The following is a 10926-nucleotide window of genomic DNA, read 5'->3' as shown; positions in this document are numbered from 1 at the left end:
CTGGTTAGAGGCAACGTGCAGTGGTCAGTGGCAACGTGCGGTGGTTAGAGGCAATGTGCGGTGGTCAGTGGCAACGTGGGGTGGTTAGAGGCAACGTGCGGTGGTCAGGGGCAGTGTGCGGTGTTCAGGGGCAGCACGCGGTGGTCAGTGGCAACGTGGGGTCGTTAGAGGCAGCGTATGGTGGTCAGGGGCAACGTGAGGTGGTCAGAGGCAGCGTGCGGTGGTCAGGGGCAATCTGGAGGGGGTCACTGGCAATTTGGGGTGGTTACGGTCAAGGTGTGGTGGTTATGGGCAACGTGCGGTGGTTACATGTAATCTGGCGTGTTTACAGGCAACCTGCGGCGGTTACGGGCAAACTAGGGCGGATACGGGCATCCTGTGGTGGTTACGGGTAATCTGGGAGTAAACCGCAATTATTACTATAATAAAAAGTGTGTTTTATTTTATTTGTATGTTTTTCACATTTACACTTTTTCACTTGTGCTTTTTACACATTTATTTTCACTGTATTACTATGATTACTGTAATATTTTCTATCACAGTAATCATAGTTTAGTGACAGAGACCAAATTGGTCTCTGTCACTTTCAATTTTCAGAGCTAACTGCTTCTGACGCGCATGCGCACATCAGAAGCAGTCAGGACGTCGAGGAGGACGGACCTCCCTGGATCAGGTAATGTATGTGGGGAAGGGGGGGGTGACTGGGGGACGAGGGTGACTGGGGGGCGACTTGGGGGGCGACTTACTGACACTTTTTATCCCCTGTCACCAATGATTTATTGTGACAGGGGATAAAAAGTGCCGGCGGCACTGGGAACAGGCGATCAGCGGTATATAGTATATACCGCCGATCGCCTGCTCCGGGACCCCGCAGGGGGGTCCCCGATCACTGCCCCATGCTCTCCGCTACCTCCGGTGCCGGAGAGCATAGGTGTTTCATTAATTTTTTTATTTCCTTCGCTGCGAACAAACATCGTTTGTTCGCAGCGATGGGGGCGGCCATCTTGGATGTGATGGCCGCCCGGGGAGGTAATAGGAGGGGGGGGGCTGATCTGGGGTCTTATTTACACTTATTTCATCTCCCCCCACCGTGGATTCACGGTGGGGGGAGATGAAATGCAGCGGCGGCGCCGGTAATGGCCGGTACTAGCGGATCGCCGCTATAACGGAAATAGCGGCGAACCGCCAGTACCAGGGGGGGGCACGGAACGGCCAGGGGGAGCATCAGTAGTGGCGGCGGGAGGAGGCAACATGCCACAGCCCCCTCCCGCCGCCTGATAGCCTCCCAAACCACAAATCTCCCCATAGACGCTGCGGTCGCTTTGACCGCGGTGTCTATGGGGTTAACTGCGCGGCTCCCCTCCGGGCAGAGGCAGCGGGAGGATGCGGTGTGATACTGCCTCCTCCCACTGCCCGATCTCACCTAGGGACAGCGGGGGGGGGGAGGCAGGGAAAGCATGACATTTGGGAAACGTCATGTTGCAGGAACTACCTGCTTTACATGACGTTTCCCAAACGTCATTTTGCGCCAAGGGGCTAAGGTAGTCTAAGAACTTGGAAGCACTCTCCTAATCCAGGCCCAGGATAGGACTGATGGAGGGTCATAAAGAAGAGGGACTCGGAGAAGAATTCGGGGGTGGTTACCACAATACCAATGAATTTTCTATGTTTAGCCCATGGGGCCCAGATTTTGGGGAATTTCACATGAGATCTATGCTCCCAATACGCCAGTGTCAGGTAGAGGGGTCTGGGATGACAACAGACAGGTGCAGCCCTAGAACTGCCACCCGCCACAGCTGTCCCTGCCTACTTGCCTCGACAGCCCTAAATGGCTGCTGACAACTGGGGGGCGTTCCCTAAGCTGATCGAAGTGGAAACACAAAACAGAGTCAGAGTGAATAGCTATTTCAAGAAACACTAAATAACTATGCTCTATCGCAGGCAAAGGATGAGAAACAGGGGAAGGACTTATGGAACCTGTAGTCCCAGCACCAGGCGTGATTGGGGCTGAAGCTCCAGGTCCTGCCCAGATACCGACAGCCAACTGGTGTGTCAGCTGTCAATCAACTATTAGCAAACACACAACACCTTATGCTGATCAGCCAGGGAGAGAATACTTGCCACTGCTACAACAAGGAATAGCAGAGCAGAGTATAGCAAAAACATGAGCTGCATACTGCCTGCTATTGGCGCAGAGCTGAACGCACAACCAGAGTCCTAACAGCCAGTTCCTGTAGTCTATATATCTGATCAATCTTGGCAATCCAGACTTGTATAGACGGGGTAGTGTCTAATTTCCAATTCGCTGCCAGTATCAGTCTGGCTGCAGCAATCAAGGGTCGGAGCAGCGTTTTCATGTAAAATGGAATGGCTTTGGGCAAGCATTCAGGAGAAGGGGATATGTGGCAACCCGTAATATGATTAACCCTTAGAGGACCGGGCCAATTTCAATTTTTGCGGTTTTGTTTTTTCCTCCTTGTGCTTAAAAGGCCACAGCACTTGCATTTTTTCAACTAGAAACCCCCACTTATTTTTTGCGCCACTAATTGTACTTTGCAATGGCAGGCTGTATTTTTTCATAAAGTACACTGGGAAACCAGTGTGAGAAAGCGACTCTGTACCCACAATCTGACCCCCTCCCCAAAACCGCTTTTACCAACAGATAGCTGCTTTTAATCCAAGATCTGTCCTGCGGTCCGTTTGGCAGGTGATGCAGTTGTTGTCCTAAAAAACAACTTTTAAACTGGCAGCCCAGTGCCCAACGGGCGTGGCTTAGATTTTGTGTGCATGAGGCTGGCACAACCTCTCTGTCCCTCCTCCCCACCCTCCTCATCCTCCTCATCATTAGGAATGCTCCAGGTAGATTGCCTCCTACTGCCCACCTGTGTCAGCCCGACACATGGGCTGGATTGTTAGGCCACCTGTGCAATGTTCAGCATGGAGAAAATGTTCCAGTGGCATATTCCTAATGATAAAGAGGGTGGGGAGGAAGGACGGAGGGGTGGTGCAGGTTAGGTCACAGATACTCCCGTTGGGCACGGGGCTGCAAGTTTAAAAGTGGTTTTGGGACAATAACTGCATCATCTGGCGAATGGACCTCAGGACAGATCTTGGATTAAACGCAGCTATCCGAAGGTACAAGTGGTTTGGGGGGTCAGATTGTGAGTACAGAGTTGCTTGAAGTATTCCTCTGATATCTGCTCAGCCTTCTTGGGTAATCTTGAGGGGTTATCTTTGTCCAATAGTTCAAGCCTGGCACTCATGCTACCAAACCTGATAGCGGTCTTCTATTCAGTTCACTTCTTCTAACTGTGAGAACAAGGATTGTGGTGTTACAGGTAGAGATACAGTGTGCTGTGTGGTGTTACAGGTAGAGAATACAGTGTGCTGTGTGGTGTTACAGGTAGAGAATACAGCGTGCTGTGTGGTGTTACAGGTAGAGAATACAGTGTGCTGTGTGGTGTTACAAGTAGAGAATACAGTGTGGTGTTACAGGTAGAGAATACAGCGTGCTGTGTGGTGTTACAGGTAGAGAATACAGCATGCTGTGTGGTGTTACAGGTAGAGAATACAGTGAGCTGTGTGGTGTTACAGGTAGAGAATACAGCGTGCTGTGTGGTGTTACAGGTAGAGAATACAGTGTGGTGTTACAGGTAGAGAATACAGTGTGGTGTGTGGTGTTACAGGTAGACAACACAGTGTGCTGTGTGGTGTTACAGATAGAGAATACAGCGTACTGTGTGGTGTTACAGGTGGAGAATACAGCATGCTGTGTGGTGTTACAGGTAGAGAATACAGTGAGCTGTGTGGTGTTACAGGTAGAGAATACAGCATGCTGTGTGGTGTTACAGGTAGAGAATACAGTGAGCTGTGTGGTGTTACAGGTAGAGAATACAGCGTGCTGTGTGGTGTTACAGGTAGAGAATACAGTGTGGTGTTACAGGTAGAGAATACAGTGTGGTGTGTGGTGTTACAGGTAGACAACACAGTGTGCTGTGTGGTGTTACAGATAGAGAATACAGCGTACTGTGTGGTGTTACAGGTGGAGAATACAGTGTGTTGTGTGGTGTTACAGGTATAGAATACAGTATGCTGTGTGGTGTTACAGGTAGAGAATACAGCGTGCTGTGTGGTGTTACAGGCAGAGAATACAGTGCTGTGTGGTGTTACAGGTAGAGAATACAGTGTGCTGTGTGGTGTTACAGGTAGAGAATACAGCATGCTGTGTGGGTGGGACCACAATGAAATGATAAAGTACTGCAAATAATTTAGTAACACAATGAAACTGCAATGTGTGAACACAGCCTAGATGTTCTGCAACAGATTTGGGCGGCAAATGGGCAGGGTGGGGGACTGTGATGAACAGCTGTGGGAAAGCAATGCATTCTGAAACCTGTAGTACTGTGCACGACTGTTCAACCAGGAAGTACAGGAAAACCCCCAAAACAAATGGATTTTTGGTAGTTTCAAAACTGGGATAGACAGGTAAGTAATGCTATTTGCTTCTGCAGAAGGTTAATTTTTTTTTTAACCTCTACCTGGAGTTCCCCTTTAAGTAAAGTCATTCCTTGTGTAAGTGCTGGACTCTATGCTCATTTTTCTTTGCTATACCTGCACCTGCTTCACCCACGCTTGTGCTACCCTCACAAAGCCCAGTGCCAGTGGGTTCGGAGATGGGTAGGTGCCCCAGATAAAACACCAGAGCCCACCTGCTGTTCACCATCTAGGCAACCCGGTCCCAAGTAATGAGCTCAGCCTTCCCCTTCTCTGACAGCCTTCCTCTTCTGCCTATCCAATGGTCCCTTGTGCTGAAAATGCTCCTTCTCTTGCTGTATTCTGACTATACAACTACACTGACCACATCTCTCTCATGAAGTCCCTTGCATGTCTCCTCCAGTTTGGTAATGCAGTTGTTAGGCTGGGGAGACCCAGACAAGACAGTGAGCCCTGAACTTTCCCCAACCAATGACCCTACCTACTTGCCACGGACGACCCTAAACGGTTGCGGACAACCACGGAGTCGGTCTCTACACTGAGTAGGTGAACACACAAACGTAGACAGACAAACAAAAACACAATGGAGAATAGTCAGCTAACAGAGTCAAAAACCAAACGGACAACGCAGTACAAAATCAGAAAGAGAGCGGATAGTCAAATGTCAAGCAAGAGGTCAGAACACGGGCAGAGCAAAAGCAAGGGTATTAGCACAGGCAACGCTGGGAAAGGAGCAGGGGAGCTGGGACTAGTAACAACTAATAGCCAGCTCTGAATGCTGGGCTTATCTACTATTTATACAGGATCAGGAACTCAGTCCAGCAGCTGATTGAACCAGCCCCTGATCCTCCACACAGCTCACCTGCACAGCAGCAGGTAACCCTCAAGCTGCCAAGGCACAAACAGCAAGACGGCGGGGCTGAACAAACCCAAAATAAACCTGTGTTCAGACAGGATTCTGTAATGCAGCAATTCAGCGCCTTCTCGGCCGCACAGCTCAAACAGAGGAACACCAGCACACAGTCCTGACAGTACCCCCCCCCCCCTCTTATGAGGGGACTCCGGACCCTCTTTCAAAGGACTCGGCTTAGAGGGATTGCGAGCATGGAACTGGCGTATGAGACGAGGAGCATGAATATCTTTGCTCGCCACCCAAGTTCGCTCTTCTGGGCCGAACCCCTTCCAATGGATGAGGTACTGGACAGAGTTCTGCACCCGGCGAGAGTCCAGAATCTTTTCCACTTCAAACTCAAGATCCCCCTGAACGACCAGAGGGGCAGGGGGAGTAGATGGCAACACCGGAGTAACATACATCTTTAATAAAGATTTGTGAAACACATTATGAATGCGCATGGTTCTTGGCAGTTGTAACCTGAAAGAAACAGGGTTAATGATTTCAGTAATGGCATATGGACCAATATATTTAGGTGCTAGCTTTCCGGACGGAACCCTAAGCTTCAAGTTTCTGGTGGAAAGCCACACTTTGTAACCCACACAATACTCTGGACCAGAGATGCGTCTTTTGTTGGCTTGTCTTTTAGAAGATTCTTGGGCTTTAACCAAGCTCTCAAGAGCTTGAGCCCAGACTGTGCACAGTCTACTATAGGTCTTTTCAGCTGACGGGTTAACAGATTCAGAAGCATGCGCAGATGAATACCTTGGATGAAAACCATAATTACAGAAAACATTTTGATAGATTGATTTTCCCTATTATTGAGGGCAAATTCCGCCAAGGACAAATACTCCATTTGTCCTGGGCACCAGAACCAAAGCATCTGAGAAATTGTTCCAATGACTGGTTCACTCTTTCAGTCTGCCCATTGCTCTGAGGGTGAAAGGCAGATGAAAATGATAATGAAGTGCCCAATCGACCACAGAACTCCCTCCAGAACTTAGACACAAACTGCACCCCTCTATCAGACACAATGTTCTCTGGCACCCCATGTAGCCATAGAATATGATTGATAAACAAAGATGCTTAAGTACGTGCATTAGGGAGTTTCTTAAGGGGAATGAGATGGCACATTTTGGAGAATCTATCAACAACAACCCAGATGACAGTTTTTCCTTTTGACGGCGGCAAGTCAGTGATGAAGTCCATTGAAAGGTGGGTCCAAGGTCTCTCAGATAAAGGTAGAGGATGTAGAAGACCTTCGGGTAATCTGCGAGGGACCTTGGACCTGGCACAGACCTCACAGGCCTCAACAAACAGTTTAACATCTCTGGCCCAAGTAGGCCACCAATAACAACGTGAGAGCAAATACTTTGTGCCAGCAATGCCCGGGTGACCTGCTAATACAGAACAATGGGTCTCTTCAAGAACCCTGAGTCTAAGATTAGGAGGTACAAAGAGTTTCCCATCTGGAGTATTCCTGGGTGCTAGGGACTGTGAATTTACCACCTGAGCTGCAAGTTCAGGTTGGAGAGTGGCAATGACCACTCCTGGTGTTAAAATAGTCTTAGGTTCTTCCCTGGGGGCACTGCTGACATCAAAGCTGCGAGACAGGGCATTAACTCGGACATTTTTAGAACCAGGACGAAAGGTAATCTCAAAATTAAACCGGGTAAAGAAAAATGCCCACCTGGCTTGCCGGGGGGTAAGGCGTTTAGCCTTGTCCAGGTATAATAGGTTCTTATGGTCAGTCAAAACCTTAATCTTATGCTTAGCCCCTTCAAGAAAATGTCTCCATTCATCAAAGGCCCACTTAATGGCTAGTAGTTCTGTGTTGCCGATGTCTTAATTACACTCTGTTTTAGAGAATTTTCTTGAAAAGTAGGCTACAGGGCTTAAGTTAGTCAGTGTCACAGGACCCTGTGAGAGAACTGCTCCAACCCCTACCTCCGAAGCATCCACCTCAATGATAAATGGTTGCTCAGGATCAGGCTGAATAAGGATTGGAGCTTCAGAGAAACACCTCTTCAACTGTCCAAATGCCTGTGGGCTCCAGTTCACCAGATCTGCCCCTTTTCTGGTCAAATCAGTTAATGGTTTAGCAATGACAGAGAACCCCTTAATAAATTTTCTATAGTAATTGGCAAACCCCAAAAACCGTTGCAGGGCCTTGAGATTAGTTGGGCGTTCCCATTTCTCAATAGCGGTCACTTTAAAGGGGTGCATACAAAAAGAGTTAGGGGTGATAATATAACCAAGAAAAGAGACTTTCTGGATCCTGAACTGGCACTTGGACAATTTAGCGTAGAGGTGATTCTGTCGGAGTAACTCCAATACCTTACGGACATGACAAACATGAGAGGACAAATCTGGTGAAAAAATTAAGATGTCATCCAGGTATACTACCAGGTACTGACCAAGATATTTACGAAAGACATCATTTACAAAGTGCTGAAAAACTGCCGGCCCGTTACTTAACCCAAAGGGCATGACTAGGTATTCAAAATGCCCTTCAGGAGTATTGAAGGTAGTTTTCCATTCATCCCCTTCACTTATTCGAATCAGATTGTAGGCCCCACGAAGTTCAATCTTGGAGAACCACTGAGCACCCACAATCTGATTAAACAGATCCGGAATAAGAGGAAGGGGGTGCTGGTTCTTAATGGTGATCTTATTAAGTTCACGGTAATCTATGCAGGGTCTAAGTCCACCATCTTTCTTCCCTACAAAAAAGAAACCAGCACCTAATGGAGAGCAAGAGGGACGAATATGACCTTTGCGAAGACTATCCTGGATGTATTCTCGCATGGCCTCCCTCTCGGGTCTGGACAAATTAAAAATTCTCCCCTTAGGATACTTGGACCCTGGAATCAAATCAATAGCACAATCGTACGGACGGTGCGGTGGCAGAACTTCCACAGATTTCTCATCAAACACATCGGCAAAGTCAGCTAAAAACTCAGGAATCTCTCTCTCCATAGCAGAACAGTCTGTGACATTCAATGCAATACAGTGAGAAGAACACTTAGGACCCCATTTAATCAACTCCTTAGTGGACCAATCAAACACAGGATTATGTTGTTCCAACCAGGGCAAACCCAAAATTATGTCAGAAGACAAGTTATCCATGACCAGAAAATCAAGAATCTCCTTGTGTACTGACCCAACCTGCACCTCCATAGAAGGAGTAATGTACCTGACTTTACCCTGGGCCAGAGGTGTAAAATCAGCACCAGTAATAGTCAACGACATCTAAGCTGAAGCGGGCATATTCCCAGAGCTGACCAGAATGCAGAGTTAATGAAGTTGGCCGAGGCCCCCGAATCCACATGAGCGTAACCAGAAACAGATTTGTCCCCCAAAAACAAAGAAATAGGCAACATTCATTTGTTTTTCTTTTCAAGAGGTACCTGGGCACCTGAGTGACCCCCTTGATCGTCACTCAGGCGCTGGAGTTTTTCCGGAGGTGCTTCTGGAGGTACATTCCCTCACCCGGTGTCCGGCCTGTCCACAGTACAAGCAGAGATTATGTTGTAGGCGGTAGGCCTGTCTAATCTTGGCATCCGCAACCCCGAGTTGCATGGGTTCATCTTGCAATCGGGGAACAGAAGGACTTAACTTAGGAGTAGAAACTGAAGAGGAAAGGGTTTTAGAAGATTCAGGGGTGTCTTTCTCTCTGCGTCTGTCTCTGAGTCGCCTGTCCACCCGTATGGCTAATGTCATAGCCCCCTCTTAAGTATCCAGGGTAAGGTACACTACCAATAGATCTTTAAGCTGATCCGACAACCCCATCCGGAACTGGCAACGCAGAGCTGGATCGTTCCAGCCGGATGGTACACACCACTGCCGGAACTCAGCACAATATTCTTCTACAGGTCTCTTACCCTGTCTCAGAGAAGTAAGCTGATACTCTGCTACTGCTGCCTGGTCTGGGTCATCATATAATAGCCCTAGGGCAGCAAAAAATTGATTCACGGAGGTCAACTCCATGGATCCAGTGGACAATGAAAAAGCCCACTCCTGAGGAGGACCCTGCAAGAGGGACATAATAATGCCCACCCTTTGGTCCTCGCCTCCAGAGGAGCGGGGGCGCAAACGAAAATACAACTTGCACCCCTCTCTAAATGTTCGGAAACTCCTCCTGTCTCCCTTAAACTTTTCAGGGAGCTGCACAGGAGGTTCTAGACGTAGAGGGGTGGTCATCGTTACCTGTCGCGGTGCAGTCTCTTGCTCTTGGACGCGCTCAGCAAGGTTCTGAACCAGCGTGTTCAGACCTTGCATCTGGTTAACCAGAGCCTTCATGGCGTCCATGATGAAAGGTGACTGCAAAAAAAAACACGGACACGGACAAGACAGTGAGCCCTGAACTTGCCCCAACCAATGACCCTACCTACTTGCCACGGACGACCCTAAACGGTCGCGGACAACCACGGAGTCAGTCCCTACACTGAGTAGGTGAACACACAAACGTAGACAGACAAAAAAAACACAATGGAGGATAGTCAGCTAACAGAGTCAAAAACCAAACGGACAACGCAGTACAAAATCAGAAAGAGAGCGGATAGTCAAATGTCAAGCAAGAGGTCAGAACACGGGCAGAGCAAAAGCAAGGGTATTAGGACAGGGAACGCTGGGAAAGGAGCAGGGGAGCTGGGACTAGTAACAACTAATAGCCAGCTCAGAATGCTGGGCTTACCTTCTATTTATACAGGATCAGGAACTGAGTCCAGCAGCTGATTGGACTGGCCCCTGATCCTCCACACAGCTCACCTGCACAGCAGCACGTTAACCCTCAAGCTGCCAAGGCACAGCAAGCAAGACGGGTGGGGCTGAACAAACCTAAAATAAACCTGTGTTCAGACAGGATTCTGGAATGCACCAACTCAGCGCCTTCTCGGCCGCACAGCTCAAACCGAGGAACACCAGTACACAGTCCTGACAGCAGTGTAGTGTAAATCTGTATTCAGATGATTCAGAACACAATTGCAATGTATAGTATTTTTGCGTGGATTTCCCTGAAGAGTGGTCTTTGGTTAAAGAAGGGACTGGTCTGCTTACAGAAGGGGAGTTTTCTAAGGCTATATAATGGAAGGAAAATTGGTCACAGAAAGAAGTCATCCAAATAGGAAGGTTTCCTCTTAAATGGGTGGTTTCCATGCATTTATATCTTTATATCTTTTTTTTTTTTACTACTTGTAACCATAGTGAACGTATCTATACATTAGTGTACTGCATATAATAATGATAATAATAATAATAATAATAATACATTTTATTTATATAGCGCCAACAGTTTCCACAGCACTTTACAATTCTGGGGGTACATACATAGACAAAAATCAGACATTACAGAAATATACATATAAATATCCAGACATGAGGAGTAATTGCAAATATAATCTTTCATATCATTTGAAAGTAATTTAACATATATCACATTTTTTGTAAGATAGCTTATGTATCAAGTTGCAAACATACTCCATGTGAGAAGGAGGGAATAGAGAGGGTTAATCTGTTATTTTGTTGAACAATTTCCTTGG

Source organism: Dendropsophus ebraccatus, chromosome 3 (assembly GCF_027789765.1).
Source record: "Dendropsophus ebraccatus isolate aDenEbr1 chromosome 3, aDenEbr1.pat, whole genome shotgun sequence".
Taxonomy (NCBI): domain Eukaryota; kingdom Metazoa; phylum Chordata; class Amphibia; order Anura; family Hylidae; genus Dendropsophus; species Dendropsophus ebraccatus.
Note: the sequence above shows the minus strand (reverse complement) of the source record.